This window comes from Anopheles merus, chromosome 2R (assembly GCF_017562075.2).
Source record: "Anopheles merus strain MAF chromosome 2R, AmerM5.1, whole genome shotgun sequence".
Taxonomy (NCBI): Eukaryota; Metazoa; Arthropoda; class Insecta; order Diptera; family Culicidae; genus Anopheles; species Anopheles merus.
In genome coordinates, this window is record NC_054082.1 from 5,365,123 (window position 1) to 5,374,049 (window position 8,927).

An 8,927-nucleotide genomic window follows, 5' to 3' on the forward strand; every position below is an offset into this window, starting at 1 on the left:
GTTGGGTCCCTCCCACCCCTCTCCTAACCAGGCGTCGTACAGAGGGACCACCCTGCCTTTCCTTTCCATCGATACCTGTATATATTTTTTAAACTTCAACGCTGTCATGCAGCCACATTTCAGTGCACAGTCACGCGTTTTTAAACGGGGAAACATGTTTTTTTTTGCTTTCATTCTTTGTGTGTGTGCGTGTTGATTTTAGTTAGATTTTTTTGTTTGTTTGTTTAATTTCCTTCCAAAACGGGGATGTTTGATATTTTGTTTTCCTTGTGGGGCTTGTTTAAAAGTACGATCAACAATGTTTTTTTAATGCCTTTTTTTGTTGTTTATTTAGCTTGGATTGGTTCTACTTAATTGAATGAATATTTTAGCTATAACGATTTTAGCGCTAATTAATGCATGCAGACATGGGCGCTTGCGTGTGTATGTTTGCAACGGTTACTTTGAGTATTCACTACGTTTACTTTTGCTTACTTTTACATCCCTCCTGCTGTCTCTCTCTCTCTCGCTCTCTTTCTTTAGCTCTCTCCCTGTCTCTCTCTCCTTTACTTTTATTTGCTCTTTGTAACGCGTGTCACTCGCTCACACTGGAAGAAAGGTTGGTATGTAGAGGAAAGGAATGTGAAGGAATCTTCCATGGCTTGCTTTATACCTACCGAAAACGAACGCGCGTGCTTTGAATGTTCCCCTGTGTTTGTGTGTGAGAGTGTTTTGTGGGAACAAGTTGGCAGGCCAAAAGTCGTGTGATGGCGGTTGGTGCAAACGGAACACAGGAATTATTATTTAATTATTGGAACGATCGAAAAAGGGAGGAGGCGAGTATGTAAAAAGTTTTGCTGGAAGCACTCTGGGTAAGTTGTAAGTTTTCTTCTTTTTTCCCTCCCCCAACCGCTTCGCGACGATGCGTTGTTCAAGTCAATGCGTTTCATAATTTGGTGTTTGTTTGATTTATTCCGCTGTCTTCTTTAAACGTTTTTCCGTTTACTGTCCATTCACCGGATCATTCTCTATCTCTCTTTTTTTGCTCTGGGCTCGCTTTGTGGCAGAAAGTACCTTTGTTTCTTATCGCACCTCCAGCACACATACACACGCACGCGTTTCTCCTCGGAGTGGAGGGCGAATCTGATTTGAGCAAAGCGAAACCGAATACGGAAAACTTCCCACGATCGTCTCATTTCACCCAGGCCGTGGCTGTCGTTGCAGCGTTGAACACTCTGCACAACAGCGAGGAAAGCCTACTTTGCCCTTTCGTTCCCTTTGCCTTTGCACGCCACTGTCTCGGCACGATGTCTTAACACACACACACACACGCTGCTACACGCGAGGATCCTGCTGCTTCTATTGACCAGTTTATAACCAGTTATCTAACGAACTAACGGAACTGACGTCAGCTGCTGTCTACTCCGCATAACCTAGAGAACGTATGTGGATGTGTATGTAAATATGTGTGTGCGTGTTTTTGGAGTAATGTGTATTTCGTTTTTGAATTGTGTCATTAGTTTTTAACGATGAAGAACGGACGATACAGATAAAGAATTCCTTGTCGGCAATCGGGCCTTTTGAGACCGGAAACGGTATTGACCACCGTGGTGCTGCTGCTGCTGCTGCTGCTGCTGCTGCTGCTGCTCCGCCTGCTGCGTCTGTTGCTGCTACTGCTGGTTGATTGGGCATGCTACTATCTCGTCTGTCGAATGCTCTGCCTACTCTGTCTCTTTGCTTGGCTCAGTCTCCCTCCCAGGCTGTTGGTTTGATTTTATCTGCTGTTTGTGATTGCTTACATTAAGTTTGTGTGTTTTGTTGTTTAACAATTTGCCCCTCATCATTTTTGTTTTGTTTTTGTTTCTGTGTGTGTATTTGTGCTATTGCTTACCGATTTTATGCGGGCTTTCTTGTTGTTGTTTTTTTTTACTCCACTATCTAGGGGTTTGGTTTTGTTTTTTCTTGCTTTTCTCTTCCATTTTAATTAATCCGTTTTGCTTGACTTAGTTATTACATATAGTTTGTTTCTTATGATACTTTTCTGCGTTTTCTGCGTTTTGCAAATATTACTTACACAAATGAGCGTGTGTGTGTATGTGTTTTTTTTGTTTCTGGGAGGAAGTTTTGGGCTTACTTACGTTTATACGCTTACGAATGTGTATGTGTGCATGTTGAGGGAGGCTTTTCGCTTCGCAGCTTTTTCGCCTGGACTGGAGTGTAATTTCGGTTTGTTATCTCCTCACTTTTTCTCTCTCTCTCTTTCCCTCTCTCTCTCTCTCTCTCTCTTCTCTGTACAAGCAATAGTATATTTATTTTTGGTTTAGTTTTCTTATGTTTTCTCGCTTTCTGTTTTCTCGCAGCTTTCCATATGTTTGTGGGTGTTGGTGTATTGTGTGCGTGTTTGCTGTGGTTCTTTCCTTATCTTTGTGGTGTGGTTGAAATCACTTACAATAATAATTATAATGTATAAGAGATGTGAAGAGTAAAGTGAGCGGGAGGGGGTGGATGGGACTTTGAGAGAAAAAGAGAATCAATCCAAACACAAACCGTATGTGTGTGTGTGTATGTGTATGTAAGACGAGATCAAATTCGATGAGCCGAACGGAAACGAGCCTGTTTTTTTTCCTAGTTCCTGTCTATGTGTAAAAAGGGCGATCGTTTGTGGCTGGCTGCACATTTTGCTTCCATTTTCATTCATTATTTCGCACTGTAGCTGCTTCTTCTATACCTTACATACCTTAAAACCCCAATTACACGTTGAAGATGGGGTGTTGAAGATGCATGGGGAAGGGGGCCGGGACGGAAACTACTCGCTACATATGTGTCCTTTACCCTCTCGATCCCACTCGTCCTCGTCGCGTGAACCGCTCGGGAATGAGCCGCTAAATTCAGGCTCGATTCTGCTACTGGTTGTGGGGCTTCACTAGAATCAATTCTTAAGCTAGTACCGTTTTGTTTGTTTGCTAGTTCTCGATTTTTCTTCCCGCTGTTTGTGCTGTAAATGGCTGTGCTGCAAATGGCACCTGCTCCCTCCCCTCGCGGGCAAATTTTCCTACTAACCATACCCCAGCACACACGCACACACACAAGGGCGCGCGTGCCTGGATGGGGAGTTTGGTTTGCTTGTTTGCTTTCGTTCATTAGATTAGTTTGGTTGTGTTTTATTTTTTATCGTTTTTCCGTTTCGTTTTAAATTGTATCTTTTTTTTCACTTTTTACTCTTGTTCCTTCTAGCAACGGCGCTCGTATGAAAAACGAAAAATGAAAGGAAAAAACAAAACTCTTCCTCCTCATACCCTAGAGAGATTGGTGTTTCATGTTTTAGGTAGTATTGAATTAGAACTTATATCTAGAAGAGTTTAGAGCATTCCTAAGACCACTTTTACCGCCGTTCTGAACGCGTAACCTTGCCGTTTGTTTTTTTTTTGAAGAATGTTTCCGTTTCCGTATGTGTGTACGTATTGGTGTATTGAGAAGGTGTAGTAGTTGCGTAGTACTTTTGAGCGTGGCGTTTGCGTTTGCGTGCATGCGTGTGTTCGTTTGCGTGGTGTCGTTTTGCGTCCGTTGCTGTCTCGGTAGTCTGGTTGTTGGGCTTTATGATCAAAGTAGGCTCGTCGTTTGTTTTTCGTTGAATCGGAGTTTTTCTTTTTTAAATCAAGATCGTTAGTGGTGTGTTTTCATTACTGTCAAAGCGTTATCCTTATAAAATCCTTTTGTTTGAGTGTTTTTAATTTAAAGTTTGTTGTTTAATGTAGTTTTCCAGTTGCCTTTTCTGTTTCGGTTTCTGCACGTCTGAAGTAATTGTATACAGGTTAGTATTTACAAATGGGTTCATGTGTTTGTGTTTGTTTGTCCGTGTGCCACCGTCAAGTTTTGTGTGTGTGTTTTTGTCACGTCGTTGTTTCGTTGTGTTGTGTGTACAGGTGTGACGTGTTGTCCGTTCGTTAATGTTCTTTTGTAGCCGTGTTTTAGCAGCGGCCCGCCCCTGCGTCTGCCTCCTTTCCGATAATAGTAGCTCTTTTGCTTATTCCGAATTAGTTTTATTCATATGTATGTATATGTATATATATAAGTGTGTGGGAGTGTGTGTATATATGTATATCCATACACATACACACCGCTATGTATATATGTATATAGTTATGTAAGGCAGTAACTATGTTTTTTTTTTCACCGAACTTATAGTAAGTAAAACAGTACCCCCAAAACGTTTGTAATGAACCAAACTAATGTATGTACAGAGAATGGTACCGATTTTAGATATTTTCTTGTTTTGTATCCGCACGCCCACCTTCTTACCTTCTCACCCTTGGCTTTATTTGCACGTGTTTTTGTTTGTTTGTGTCAATGTGTCGGTGTGTGTGTATGTTTATTCTGTCCTTTTACATTCTTGCTTTATTGGTAGCCATTTTGTGCCAACGCCATCACAACTTTCATGCTTTGTTTTTTACTACGCCCTTTTGCAATTAGATCTGCTTCGGCCTGGTATTCCTTCTTTTTGCCCTTTATTTTATAAACTTGTGTGGTATGTATGTTTGTTTGTTTGTTTGTATGAATGTTTGTGTGTGAGCTTGCTTTTAATTCGTAATTGTATTTATACCTTATCCCTCTTACTTGTTTTTTTTTTCAATAACATATGATAATATTCGATTTCTATTACTAATAGCACTTGTTGGTGTTTTAGTAGTCAATTAATGGTTTATGTTATGCATTGTTTCTTCTTCTTCTTCTTCCGCCCATTGCTTACATTTTCTTGTAACGCGACTTGCTTCTTTCTTATGCTGAACCATGCTTTTCGTCCCTCGATTAGCGATCTCGATTTTGGTTATTACTTATTATGTATATATGTATATTAGTACCCTATGTATATTCACTGCCACTTGCACGCTTTGTCTTGATCGAACGACAACAACAACGTTTGGTTGCCGTTGTTGTTTGCTTAGTTTTCTGCTAGTTTTTTGTTTTTGGATTTGCTCCGTTTTCTCTCGTTCTCTCTCGCTCTCTTGTTCTTTTTACTACTGGATCCGCTTTCCTCTCGTTTGATTTTTCCCTCTATAATTTTGCTTAGCAATCAATAAAATATGTTTTAATATATATATGTATATGTATATATATATATATTTTCATGTATATATATTTAGTATAACTAAGTTTGGTCGTTATTAAAATTGTTATTTGTATTTTCTATAAAATCACTGGATTCGGCATTCCCACTTCGTTCTGGCGTTTCTTTTTTGTTTTTTTTTTTCTTCCACCTGGCCCTCCCCCTGGTTTCCGTGCGTCGTCTCGTGGCGCGTATTTTGCATTATTACTATACTAACTCCTGTTTATTTGTATGTTGTTTCTGCCCAATCTCTCCCGTCTGCCCATTCCCTACTCTCGGGGTCGACAACACGCTGACGAGAGGGTGGAATATATATATATATTTTTTTTTTCAATTCTTCCATCACGGGATCGAGTGTGTGTGTGTGTGTGTGAGAGAGAGAGAGTCCCGGTGCGCTATGACGCGGGTGCCTACGATGGCATTGTGTGGTTGTGGTGCTGCTGCTACTCCTGCTGCTGCTGTGGCTGTTGCGGTTGTGGCTTCTGTTTTGTTTGCGAAATGTCTTACAAGATCACTCATTCTCACATTCGCACACACACATGCACACACAAGCATACAGATCGTTGCAGTGGATGCAGTGTGTTTTGATTGTTGTATGTACAAAGTTTCAGAAGTAGAAGATTGGACGAGTCTCTGGTTTGAACTCTGGTGTGGTACTGGATCACCGAGTGGATGTGTTCAAGCTGTGACTGACTCACACACACACATCACACATGCATGCACACAAACAGTTCCCCTTGGAAAGGGGGAGAGGGAGAGAGAGGAGGAGTGGATTCAATGAGCTCTCACGCCCTATTGCCTATTGCTTATCCTGTGCTGCGACGTCACTCGTTTGTATACGATCATTGGTATTGAAGGGCAGGGATCACAAAAACTATCCCCCCTCCCCTCCCTTGCCCCCTTGAACCCTTCAAGCCCCGAAGGAAGCTGACCAAAAGCTCTTCTTTTGTATGTGTCTGTGTGTGTGTGTAGCTCCCTATATCATTCGATTAGTGACGACAGTGAACCATGTTTTTGGTAGCACGAACGAAGTTTAACAGCCCAAATTTGCAGTTCAATAATTTTAGCTCTCTTTTTGCTTCCACACACACCACACACACACACACACACACACATACACACACACACCACACACACACACACACATTGATCCTCTGTTTCATTGTGCATCTCTCTCTCTCACTCAATGTATTTTTATATCCGAAGTATTGTGTATTATGCGCGTGGCACGATCCAAGGAGCCATTGAAAAAGCACTGTTCTTTTTGTGTGTGCGCGCGTGTGTGTGTGTGTGTGTTTTGGCAAATTATGTTGAATTTTGCTTCCAAATAACTCTCCGCGCCCGATTTCAAACGGAACTATTTACAGAGGAACACTATCTCTCTCTTGCTCTCTCTCTCTCTCTCTCTCTCTCTCTCTTTGTCTCTTTCTTTCTCTAGCTCTAGCTGCTTGCGATCGCTTACGATCCCCCTGTTGTGTTGTTGTGCCATGGACTCCTTAGATTCCTTTAACGATTTACAGCCATTGTTCGCAGCGTTGAATAATTTGTGTATGTGTCTGTGTGAGTGTGTTTTTTTCTAACTCCTTCTTCCTTCCTCCTTCCTTACTTCTTCTATTCCGCATGGGGGAGGGGGATACACATTAGGTGCTATTTATTTATTGCTTATTTATGAATGCATGATATTTGCAAATGGTTATCTCTCGCGCCGCTACCCTGGCTAAGCAGAGTGTGGTTGGCGCTAGTAAGGTAGTGGTAATAATAGTAGTTAGTGGTAATAGTAATAGTAGTACTAAATAGTTTTATATTTTAGTCTCACTTATGCGTAGTAAAAATATAGTTAAATTCATAATCCCGCGCTCACCTTGGCGCCTTGTGTTACTGCGCGTCCTGTTCTGATTTTCTGTGTTTTTTGTTTTCGTTTTGTTTCGTGTCTGTATGTATGAGCTCTATTCATCTCCTGCGCAATGCGTTCCTTTCTGTCCCTTTCTCTTCAAAATGTACATCCTCTTCTGCAACCCTTATCCTCGGGGGAGGGGAGGGGTTTATTTACAACTCTGGTCTCTGGTAGGGAGAGAGATTATTACTATTTGTGATTTTAAAATTCTTCCCCACGCACACCAAACCTATAGTGCGACCCTATGCAAAACACAAACACTCTATAAACAACAAACCGAGAGAGAGAGAGAGAGAGCGTGTGCGTACACGCACCCACACACACACACACACACATATGTAGGTGTTTGCCGTGGTTTGTTTGTTTTGTTTACTCGAACTCGAAATACCAACAACGCATGCACGCCTTCCTCACCTACACGTTCTTATACGTAGAGTTTAATGAGTTTAATCAATTGAACTAAGTTAATTAATTTCGCAACGATTTTCGCTATAATTGATGGTTGGTGCACACACACAGGCGGGCTGCCCATGAGTGTGCCCCGGAATAATATGTTTCACAGTTTCACTACGCTACGTAAATACGTTCCGTTATGAATAACAATTGTGTGAAGTTTTTGCTTCTTCTGCTGCTGCTGCTGCTTTGCCTAATCATAATCGTTTTTTGGCTGAGGCGTATCGAGTAGTTTTGTGTGTATTTGTTTCGGTTTTAACAATAATCAATTTTTTGCTCCACTTTTTCAACTGCAACGCGTTGCTTTTGCTATTCTGGTTGATGGTACTAGTATGCACTACCAATGTAAGGGGACTGGAATTTCTCGTCATGCCCGATGTAATCGCTCTCTACCCACACCGGGACATCCCAACGATCCGATGTTGATCGTGGAGTGAACAACGCTAACAATGAAGGCTAACTGGACTGGAAGGGACAAAGGTCTGGGAAAGGATTAAAACCGACACGGCCACTGTTTAATTAAGTAGGCAAAATAATGAAAAAATAACGAATTTGGATAATAGCTCTCCCTACTTTTTTTCCTCTGTGCTTTCTGCACCACACAACCACTACTACGCCGCGCAGCGTTGTACGTGTGTGTGTACTGATCGTCGAACGTTTTCCTTCTAGCGCGATCCAGCCATTGCAACGTTTTTACGCTTTTTTACGTAGTGTTTGTATGTGTGTGTAGGTTTTTGCTTGCTGCATTTTCGCTTTGGTTTTGAACCAATGGGCACTTGATGCTGCCTTCACTTCCTGCTGCCGCACCACGAATCCCGTCTCGTCCCGATCCCGTGTCTCCTCGATCGATCGCTTTACGATAACGAAACCTAGCGAGTGGACCTAGCAGTGTTGGTTGGTACGGGAGACGGACAGACCGCATCGATAATAGAACGCATTTGTGATAGTGGTACAGCGGTAAGTAGTAGTAGTACTAGTAGTGGTAGTAGTGGTAGTATTTGTAGTTAGTTAGTTAGTTAGTTAGTAAGTTAGTTGGCGTTTTTGTTGGTTTTCGTTTTGTTAATGTTTCTCGCGTTTCTCTTCGCTTGCACTGGCGCGCGCGCGCTCGCTGCTTGTATTAGTTGCATAGAATTGAGTAGGTGTTAGCAATAATGTACTGTTTTAGCTGTTTTAGTTGCGCTTGTGGTTGCCGCCTGCTAGCTAAGTTTTTTGTTCGTTTTTGCTTTGGGAAGTGTCATTTTCGTTTAAAAGTGAGGTTAGAAAACAATAGAATGCACTTTGCTCGATGATGATGCTCGATTAGTTGGAGTTGGAGATGGATGGATTCGCAGTAGATTGGAGGTAAACGGAGGGGCACAGCTTTGGGTGGAGAGAGGGAGAGAGAGAGACAGTGAGACACGTCCCCGTAAGAGAAGGAGCGTCTGAGAATGAATCGAAAAGAGGACGAGACCGGGAGGGAAGGGACGAGATCTCCCCTCCACTAAGAACGTGCCCAAG

General features: G+C 42.0%; 1 protein-coding gene across 21 annotated transcripts in view; it reads right to left on the reverse strand.

Moving 5' to 3' along the window:
- Window positions 1-219: 219 nt before the first annotated feature.
- LOC121589891 (innexin shaking-B) overlaps window positions 220-8,927 on the reverse strand; it is a 62,968-nt gene continuing 54,260 nt past the window's right edge. For all 21 annotated transcript variants that reach the window (XM_041909129.1, XM_041909127.1, XM_041909131.1 and 18 more), the window contains one exon: window positions 220-8,927. This exon is cut by the window's right edge and continues 462 nt beyond it. The gene's annotated coding sequence lies outside the window, so the exon portion shown is untranslated.